General features: G+C 30.9%; 1 pseudogene; it reads right to left on the reverse strand.

Annotated features, from left to right (window-relative positions):
• Window positions 6,229-9,531, reverse strand: LOC109125453 (annotated as a pseudogene).

Below are 10,426 nucleotides of genomic sequence, written 5' to 3' on the forward strand. Positions count from 1 at the left end.
AATTTCCTGAGAAATTCCGTGGACTTAGCTTTTTGATCTTCTGAATTTACAACACTTTTATTTAATATTTTCATTGTTTATTTTAATTTAAATTAATTGTTTAGCTTAGTTATAAAACTCTATAATCTATTGTGTTTGATCTTGAGTCTCTGTGGAATTCGACCCCTAAGTACTGCAATGACCTCTTAATTTGAGAGAGTAGCTCTAGGGTAAATTTGAGCATATCAAATACATATTTGTGTTTCTTTACCCAAATTGCCGGAAACAACAATTACTAGAACTGTATCCATGAACGAAAATGAAGAACGTAAAGAACATGTAAATCCTTCAATTTTGAACAAGGTGAAGAACAAGAGTAAAAAAAACACGTTTCATATTTTCTTAAACGATGATGACATGGAATGATGCGTACGAAGTGGTAAGTCAACCACCAAACAAACATGTAAATCAGTCTAATTAAATCAGCCATAAACAAAATTATAAGTCAGTCGCAACATGAATACTATTACAGTAATCAAAAAAATGGCTACCACACTCAACTGTTTACTGTCATAACACAACTGAAAATCTGTAACTCAGCCGTATCATTTAAAAAGTCGGTCGTAATTGCATGATATTCTAGTAATTAATCTTTTGCTAATAAGTCAGCCGTAAAATGGCTGAGTTTTCCAATAAGTAACGACATCTCATAAGTAAGCTGTTGTTAATAACTCAGCCAGCTGGATAAAGTTAATTCAGCCGTGTCGAAGTAATAACTCAACCAAAATTTTGACGACTTAACCATTAGGCAAAAACTCAGCCGTAACAGATTTCATTAAGTCACCTGTAACTACAGGTTGAATTATGCTCGTAAGTCAGTTGTCCGCTCATAACTCAGCCATTCTTCTTAAATCAGCCGCAACATACCGTAACGCAGCCATCATTACTGCTGTAGCGTTTTATGGCTGAACTATTTAATAGACATCAGCGATTTCTGACGTGGAGACGCTATTTTTCTGACGTGGCAATGACATTCTTTGTTACATTTTTTGATATGCTTAAATTTACCCTAGAACCACTCTCTCAAATTAAGAAATGATTGTAGTACTTAGGGGTCGAATTCCACAAGGACTCTTGTTTACACAATAGATTGCAGAGTTTTAAGATTACACTAAACATAATTATTTCAACTAAAAATAGCAATGCAAAAATAGTAAATTAAAGGGTTGTAAATTCAAGGGATTAAAAAGCTAGGTCTATGCAAATTCTCAGCAAATTTTGGGATATCAAATCAATTATAAATTAGAATTGAAACAATTAACAATCAGATCTAGAACTCTAAACTCAATTGTAGAATAAATCTATTGCAAATATCATCTAATTTTAAAACCCAAAAATCCAAATCTCTTTGTAAAATTCAAGTTAAAAACCATCTTCGAAAACAAGTTTAGATTGTTAACAAAATTAGTAAATCAAATCTCCTTGCAGAAAGTAATTTTCCTCATCAAATGTTTTATCAGGAAAATTAATTATATTATTATATCAATTTATTTTCCTACTTTATTAATTCTAGGTGATCAATCACTAATTAATATGAAGAACAACCTAAGATGAAGATCACAGAAAAATAAGAATCCTAACAAATCAATAGATCTAATAAACCATAAAAACCATGTGAAAACCATGAACCTCACAAACAAACTAGTTAGACATATTCAATAAAATACAAATCATATTCTGAATAATCTGCATTAAGAAATTAAAAGAAGAAGTTAAAAGAAGAAGTAAAAGAAGTTTTGAATCTTCTTTGAAGGAGTCTTAACTATTCTCTCCAAAATCTCTCTAAAAATCTCTCTCAAAAGTTATAGGAAAAATAAAGCTTAGGTCTAAACAATGACCTACAAATCTCATTTATATTCCTAAAACACATGTAGAGACCAATGATGCAAATATGGACTTTGGGACAGCTTTGTAAATCTTTAAAACTTAAGAAATTCGTTTTCTTTCTTGCTTGACATCCATGTTGTGTTGGCCGACACTCACACCCTTGATCGGCTCTAACTTTCTTTCTTAGCTAATTTGCTCCAAAACGTTCCAAATTGCTCTATTTTGCATCGTCCATGCCAAAATCCTATAAAACGTATAAAAACTCACAAAAAACCTAAAACACAAAAAAAAAACTCTAAAAACCCCTTATATCATGGTTAAAAACCACAAAAACTATGATATATCATTTTTTTGCAACAAAAACACATTGGGTATAGAAAATAGATCTGAAATATGATAGTAATAAAATTAAAAAAAATGTATGGTTATGATAATATCATCTAAAATGTCTGACATGTGAGTAAATCTCGATGATTAGAGAAAGAAACAGCATTAAAAGAAACAATAAGCCATGAAAACATGCATTTAGATTTAAAAACATTGATGGTTTCATGTTTAGTATATATATATATGTATATATATATGAAAATAAATATAATATTGCTTAATCACTCATTATTATTTTAAAACTCTTCAAATATGGAAATTTTTTGTACTAGAGTTTAAAATTTCTTTCTCGAGATTAAATTATACTTTATAACTCATTAACAACAAGTTTAATCAAATGCTCATTCACGCATTAATCTAATGCTCATTCACCAACAATTCAAAAGATGCGATAGTTTTTCACATAAAACTAATAAAACTTCATCTGTAAATATAATATTTTCTTACATAAAACTTGAACTTATAATTTTTTTTCCTACATAAAATACCTAAAACTTTTGGTGTAAAATATGCCCCAACATTTTTGATGCCCTAATCCTTGGCTTTAGTTGCTTGGTCTATGGGCGGGGCCTTGAACCATTTTTTATTTTAATTTCAGTGTTCATGTGTTTGTTGATTGTGTTAATACTTCTACATCAAGAAAAAAAAAGATGAATTATCATGGTTCAATATGTTGAACATGTTAGGTTTTGTTCCTTTCTTATATTTTAGAATCTATATTTTTTTCTTTTGGATATTTGTGGTAAAACAGGCTAAAAATTTTCTTATTCGATAGATACATATGAGTCTCTCCATTATAAATTTAGCTTTTTATTAGTCTTCATTCTTAAACCAAAAAAAAAATTCAAACGATTATAAAAAGAAAAATTGTATGTTACTATGTTTAAAAAATCATGTTATTAATGTAAGCTAATAAGAAGCTAAAATTTTCTCAAATTACTAAAATTCAAAAACAATGTAAGCTAAACTCGTGCATAGCACGAGATGACTTCTAGTCTTATATAATATAAGAAGATTTTTTCTAACTTATACTCACATTATGACATTTGGCATTCTCTTTTAGTGACACCTGTCATCTTTTATTTTCATTTTTTCTTAAAACAAATTTATACTATTTTCAATTCCAAATAATCATACTTCTCTTATCAATATTGGTACAATTGACATATATTTTTAAATCCACTTTTATATCTTAAGTTCTTTTGTCAAACAAAATTAGATTATTTTATAATAAAATCTTATAATATATATATGATACAAAATCTAAAATTATCATGTAGCGGGTTATGCTTTCACCATGCATTAAAGAAGATGCGTATTTATAATTTCAATAACCATGCTTTTAACTGTATTTAGTCTAATGAAAATATTTCCGTTGCAAATATTTATGTTACAAAAGTTCTGACACCAAATTCCATAATTCCCAAATTTGTAACTGTTAATAAAATATTTTGAACCTAAGAGTAACATCTATCTAACATTCAAATAGATGTAGCCATAGGTACATAGATGGATTGACAAGGTACATTTTGTAAAATAATTTTGTTTCCCATTTTCTTAACCAAATTTGTAGATTTATAGCTTATTGAAGCTAGCAGAACTGTATCATATAGAAGCCATGGAATGGGATCAATGGATATTAAAAACTCAGCTAAAGTCTTCTCAAGATACAAGAACGTAGGTTCTTAAAAAAATGATTAACTATATTTTAATATGAATTCCTTTATTTACTTTTTAATCAAAATTTACTCTTGGTTTGTATATATGTAGACATTATTTTCAACTTTTCTGAGGATTAGTTAAACATCTTTATTTTAGGTTTATGTGTTTGTTTTAACATCTTATCGAGAAAGAGGCCAAGCGAGTTCTGGAGGACAAGCAGACTAAACAACCTTAGACCACAAATTTATATTATGTTTTAAAGCCACCAAATAATATGTATATTATAATAGTCACAATATATTTTCTCACTAAATTCTACTCCATCCATTCCTTATTACTCCATTTTCTAGAGAAAAACAAATGTTGCACAAAAAAACAATTTTTAGGTTTTCTATATATTTTTAATAAGTTGAAATTTGAAATTGATGATAAATTGTAAACTTCAAACAAAAACTGAATATTATTGGTTGAAATTTGTTAATCACAAAAAAATAATGCAAGTAAAGTCAGTTTTTAATATGTTTTCTTAATATGTTTGAAGATCCTAAAATATAGATTAATCAGGAACAGCGGGAGTATTGTCTAATATAACCATTTAATACAGTCCCACATTTTTTTTAAACTATCTATTGTTTAAAATTTTCAATGATGGGAAGTGTTTTTAGTTAAGTGGTTACAGCACCGTCTCTGCGATGGATCCCACCAGAGTTCAATTCCACTTAGTCGCGTTATTCCGCGTAGTAGGGACTGAATATGAATCGGGCCTTGTGGATTCAATATTGACAAAAAAAATGATAAATGGAAAGAAGGCTGGACAATGATTTGTGGCAACATTTTCATTTTGTTGGATGAAAGGGATTATGTTTCATGTTACAAATTGACCAGGCTGGATTGTGGAGAATCACTATCCATGAAGATGGAGGCATATAAAAGGCACTTCAAATGTTTGGACCGAACAAAATAAAAGTTAATTATACAGAGATAAAGTGAGTTGTAAAAAGAAAGCAATGGAAAAAATGGTACATCAATACTCCATAGTATAAAATTTATAAAAGTTAAATCTTTTATTTATGAAATCAGTCACAAAACAAAAAAAATGAGGCAAATTAATTCAAGAGTGATGGAGAGATAATGTTTAGTATGTTTAGTATTTGGAGTTTAGGGTTTAGAATTTAGTTATTTTGTATATATATAAGGATATTATTGAAAATCGATTACAAGAGAGAGTATTTCTTTTAAAATATTTGTTGTTAAGTATTACTGTTAGATGATTAAAGTAAAATTAATATATATAACATCATTAAATTATCTATCAAAGTACTTATATAGTAAGGTCTTAAAATTTTCTTAATAGAATACTTTTAGTTTTTTTCCAAAAAAAACAAAAATGTAAATAAATATAATATATCTTAATTACTTAAACGAAAATACCAAATTAAATTGATTTTACGGTAACTAAAACAATGGTCCTATTATTATAGTAACATATTGTATCAATATTTTCAACAATGCTGTATACTTTAACTTTTTTTTCTTTATCTCAAAATGATTCTTTTATGAAGCATTATATAACAAATATATATTAAAATATTGTAGTTAAACCGTAATATTATAAAATTTAATTTCCAATACATATATTTTCAATTACATATATATTTTCATATACAATTGAATAGGAAATTTATTTTTTATTTCAAATTAATAATGCATACATAACCCACGACGCGTGGGCTACTTTCTAGTATTCTAATACATTTTGCTTCTATACGTCCTGCAGGGAGAAAGACAGAATAAAAAAACCTAGGACTAAATTAACCAATCCAAAATCAAACACAGAATCTGCAAGGAGCCAGAGGACAACAAACAGAGAATTCTCGTCTTTGTAAATGTGAATATGTGTGTTCGGCTTTAAGCAACTACGTTCTCACACCTGATGATCAGAATTCAGAAGCATTGTGTTTCAAGAAAGATATCAATTTTATGAAAGCTTGCAAAAGCAAGATTTACCCATCTTAGTCATGGTGAATTAGCCATCAAAATAAACAATCATATTACTAGAAACAAAAGAAGACAAACCCGTAATCTACCGAGTAATTATAAGAAATATCCATAATTTCTCCAGAGGAATCTGAATCCGAGGTTACAAAAAAAAAGAAAAGAAAAGAAAAAAACAGCAGTAAGTTAAAAAAAAATGATGAGCCATAAGAGTAGCGTTTAGAGTGCATAGTGTATAAAAGTAGCTAACAAAACATCAGAAATACATTAGAGTTGGCCACACCTCTTAGTCTTCATCTTATTGAGACTCCTCTTTCATCATTTTTTTAAACGGTGGATGCAAATTTCCATCTTCAATGAAACTCTCTGACCCTGGAAATAGTAAGGGACCAACATGAAGTCCTTTTCAAGAGTTTGGAAGCTTACTTTCTGAATTCTATTCATCTCGGATGATTTAAACGTCATAATGTGTTTGTCACCTCCCATCAGCGTGTTGTATGAGAGATCATAGGAGAATTCCCCAACTCCTGGAGCAAGAGGTGCTATACAGTTAATAGTCACATACAATTCTTTTGGCTCCTTGAATAACTGAACTGCAACCAACGGACCATCTGGAGTATTCAAACTTTCAAAGTACCAATAGCATACAAGTACAGAATTTGGTAATTCCCTAGGTGATAATAACACTCCTTCTCTAGGTAATAGCAGTCACACGTACGACGACTTTAGCATACAACATCGATTCTACTTGATATATTTTGATTTTGGTTGGTTCAATTTTTTCAATCAAAAGTTTTTTACTTTTTACTAATTCGACTTTAAGAAAATAATTTGGAAAAAGTGGAAAAACTGGTAGATATGTTGCTAAAGTTTGTAAAAGCTTTCTTTGTTTGTAAGAGCATTTCAGACAAGAAATTATTATTTTCTGTAGTAAAAAATTATAGAGTTACAAATATTAATACTTCAGATATATTCTCCCATAATTGATAAACTTAACAAGAGTAAAAATAATATTTTTTTTCCAGAAGGTATACAGTTAATAATTAATTTAATACTTCTATTTGATTAGTATTTCTTAATTTTTAACTATGAGGTCACAAACTTAAAAGAGGGTGGAGGACCTTCTTCTTCACGTGGGTCTAGAAGATTTTTGGTGTTTATTAAAGGTTTTGTAGAAGATGTCGCGGTCTAGGATGATGATCAATAATCCCATGTTGTTTACAAAATAGATTTCTTTTCATGAGAACGTGTAAATTAAAATGGCAAAAACTCAAACTAGATCCCTCAAATAGAGAAGAGAAAAAAAAGTTTCCAACATTGAACACAAGGCTGTCGCAGCACTCCTCCTCTCTGGCCAAGGATGCGTTAACAGCCTTAAAACGCTCCTGGAAAACCGCGAAGTAAGCTTATTTTCAACAAAGTCACTTATCAACACCATTGTTGATTTGATTCGTTCTTACTTGCTCTATCATTTGTGGATTCTCCTAATATTTCTCCGCAAAAACCATGAGCCTTCTTGTCAAAACATGCTAGGTCATGTGCCTCGGTTATCATAAAAAAAAAGTAAGCTATTAACAAAATTCTAAACTCTCCTTGCGTATGTTGTATACAAAGTTCAGGAGTTTTTAACTCAAATTCAAGAGTGAAGTATCATAAATGTACCGTACCGTACGTGTGTCAACCAGGAGGAAATATGGACAAAAAGCAATCAAAACCTCTCCGCACTAAAGGTTTAGTAGTTAATTAGGTAGACAAGAAATACAGAGCCAGTGCTCTGCAGTGAATGCTCCTCTCTGATAGGGGTTTATAGTGTCCTCCAAATCGAATTGAACAAAACAAATACCAACACATGTATCATCTAGGATCCTTTTCGGACATCAATGAAACATATGAGCTAACTTCAATGCAACAGCGTACATGGTGGACATGGACTAGCAGTCACACGTGTGATTGAAGCTAAAGCCGTCGAAACGTCATTAAGTAACACGACAAACCATACAAATATGCGTTTTAGAGTACATAGATTATGGTAGCTACAAAACAAAAACATCAGAAATGCATTCTCATTAGCAGGCAAGTGACATATGAACAAAACGACCTACGAAGGATCTGATATGATAATTACTCTTAGACTTCATTTTCTTTCTCTTCTTTGATAATTACTCTTCATCATAAAAACAGACATGGGAACTGTTATGAAGCACTTCTCAGGAGTTTGGAAGCTCACTTTCTGAATCCTATTCATCTTATCTGATCCACGTGCCCAATATTCACCTTCACGCGAGTAGGAGAGTAGAAAAGAGAACTCCCCAACTCCTGGAGCAGAAGCCCGTGCTATACCAGACACTCCTTCTGGCTTCTGGAAACACTGAATCACAACCAATGGACCATCTCGATAGTCCTGAAGGACAAGAATCTTATCATCGACGTGTACCCATGCGTCAGCGTCATGGCCACTTCTGAAATTTTTTTTGCCACACTTGTGGTTGGCGTCGTAGTGGCTACACAGATCCTTGTACATGCCGCTGTAGTTGCACTCTAATGCAGGACAGTTACAGTAGCACGGAGCGAAAATGCATTCTTTCTGATGGACTAATTCTTTTCCGTAATAAAACTTCTCACTACAACCATGTTTGGCGTTCGGGCATGGGATAATGATTGCCTCGACAAGCCTCTCCATTATTCGGGATCGGTAGTTACCGATCGGTAAATTACAAGCGTTGCATTTCTACCTCTGTTTCTTACAACACGACGAACAAGCGATAATGTCCACTGTCACACTGAGATTTAAAACCACACAGTTAGTTATTATTATACATAATAACTCAAAATCATCCATAAACATAAACCACAACACTTTTCAATCAACATGATCGACTTATAAGGAGAAGAGTGGTGGAAGTAGGAAGACAAGACCTGAAAGATAGGAGCAGTGAGTGCTTTAGAGCAAACTGGACAATCGAGAAGATTTAGGTCTAACAGCGTTCCTGAAGAACGTGCCTCCGAGATTACAACATCACCATCTACATTTCCAGTCGTCGTTCCTACAACATTCTTCTTCTTCTAAGATTTTTTTCCATTATCAGGCATCGGAAGAGCATGCTATGTGGCCATTGTCACACTGAGATTCAAAACCAAACAGTTGGTTAGTTACATTACAACCCACCAAATGTTTTACAACGAAAACAAACGTAGCAAAACTTACCAATCAAATCAGATTCCAAAAGTCACCAAAACTATAACCAAATTATATATATATAGTAAGCTTATACAGGTCTGAACAGATAATTTCACTATCATCCACTAAGTTTGCTGTTTCATTCAAATGGGAAAAACAAAAAAAAGGCATAACTAAATCAGAGTTATCCTAACAGAACAGAAGCTAGGGTTTCAAAATGGTTGAAGAAGGAGACGTGGTGGTGGGAGTAAGAAAAAAAAATACCCGAAAGATAGGAATCGTGAGTGAGTCAAAGCAAACGGGACAATCGAGAAAGATGTAGGTCCAACAATGTCCCAGATCTTGCCAACGCATCTATCCACCACTCTCGCCTTCTTCTTGTACAAGTCATTGCCTCTTTTGGCGGCTGCTCGATGCTTCTCCTGCCATATGAACTCTGGCATTCGATCGGATTTGCTTCGCTACTCTATGTAAACCCTAGTTCGCCTTTCTATCTTCCCGCCGAAACTTTTTCAGAGTTTTGGATCAGAGAATTAATCTGTGGTGGAGGATATTTTCTTGTTTATTTATATCGAGGTTGTTTTTTTTTAAGGGAAAAATAATTTTGGATTTTAATTGAAGCAAATTAATAAATTGATTGTTAAACAATGAAATGAATTACTTATATAATTATACGATTTTTAAAACATTTTTTCTTTTTATTTTGTTAATTAACATAAAAGAGTTTTAAAATAAGAATAATAATAATAACATAAAAGAGTTTTTTTTTTAATGATGGGATTGATAACAATTGAAGGAGTAAAGAAATACGTTAGTTTATTATGGGTCCGAATGGTAACCGTGGATTTAGTAGTGCGGGACAAAAAATTTACTAGTGCGGTATGGTTCAACTGCGGTTCGTGCGGGACAAATTTATTTGCGGGACAAGTGCGGTAATTCTAAAATAAGCGGTACAAAATAATGTTTGATTGGTGAAAAAACAATAAGCGGTGCATAATACATATTATAGTTACACATTATAAACAAATATATTATATTAATATAATTATAAATGTAAATTTATTTTTTATTGTTAGTGAAATAGTATTTTCATTTTTATTTATAATTTATGAACTTTAAAAACCAAAGTATTAATCATGTAAAATTTTGTTTATTAAATAATAAAGAAATACATCTTTTAGAAATAATTTCATTATAGAAGAAACTATAGTTTACTTGTAAAACTGTTAAATCTAGTTAACATAGATATGATGCTTTTTAAATGACATAACTTTAATTTATATTTTGATTAAAACTGACTTAAGTTTTTTGGATTTGTTTTTCCATATTATAAGTGAT

The sequence above is a fragment of the Camelina sativa genome, chromosome 7 (genome assembly GCF_000633955.1).
Source record: "Camelina sativa cultivar DH55 chromosome 7, Cs, whole genome shotgun sequence".
Taxonomy (NCBI): Eukaryota; Viridiplantae; Streptophyta; class Magnoliopsida; order Brassicales; family Brassicaceae; genus Camelina; species Camelina sativa.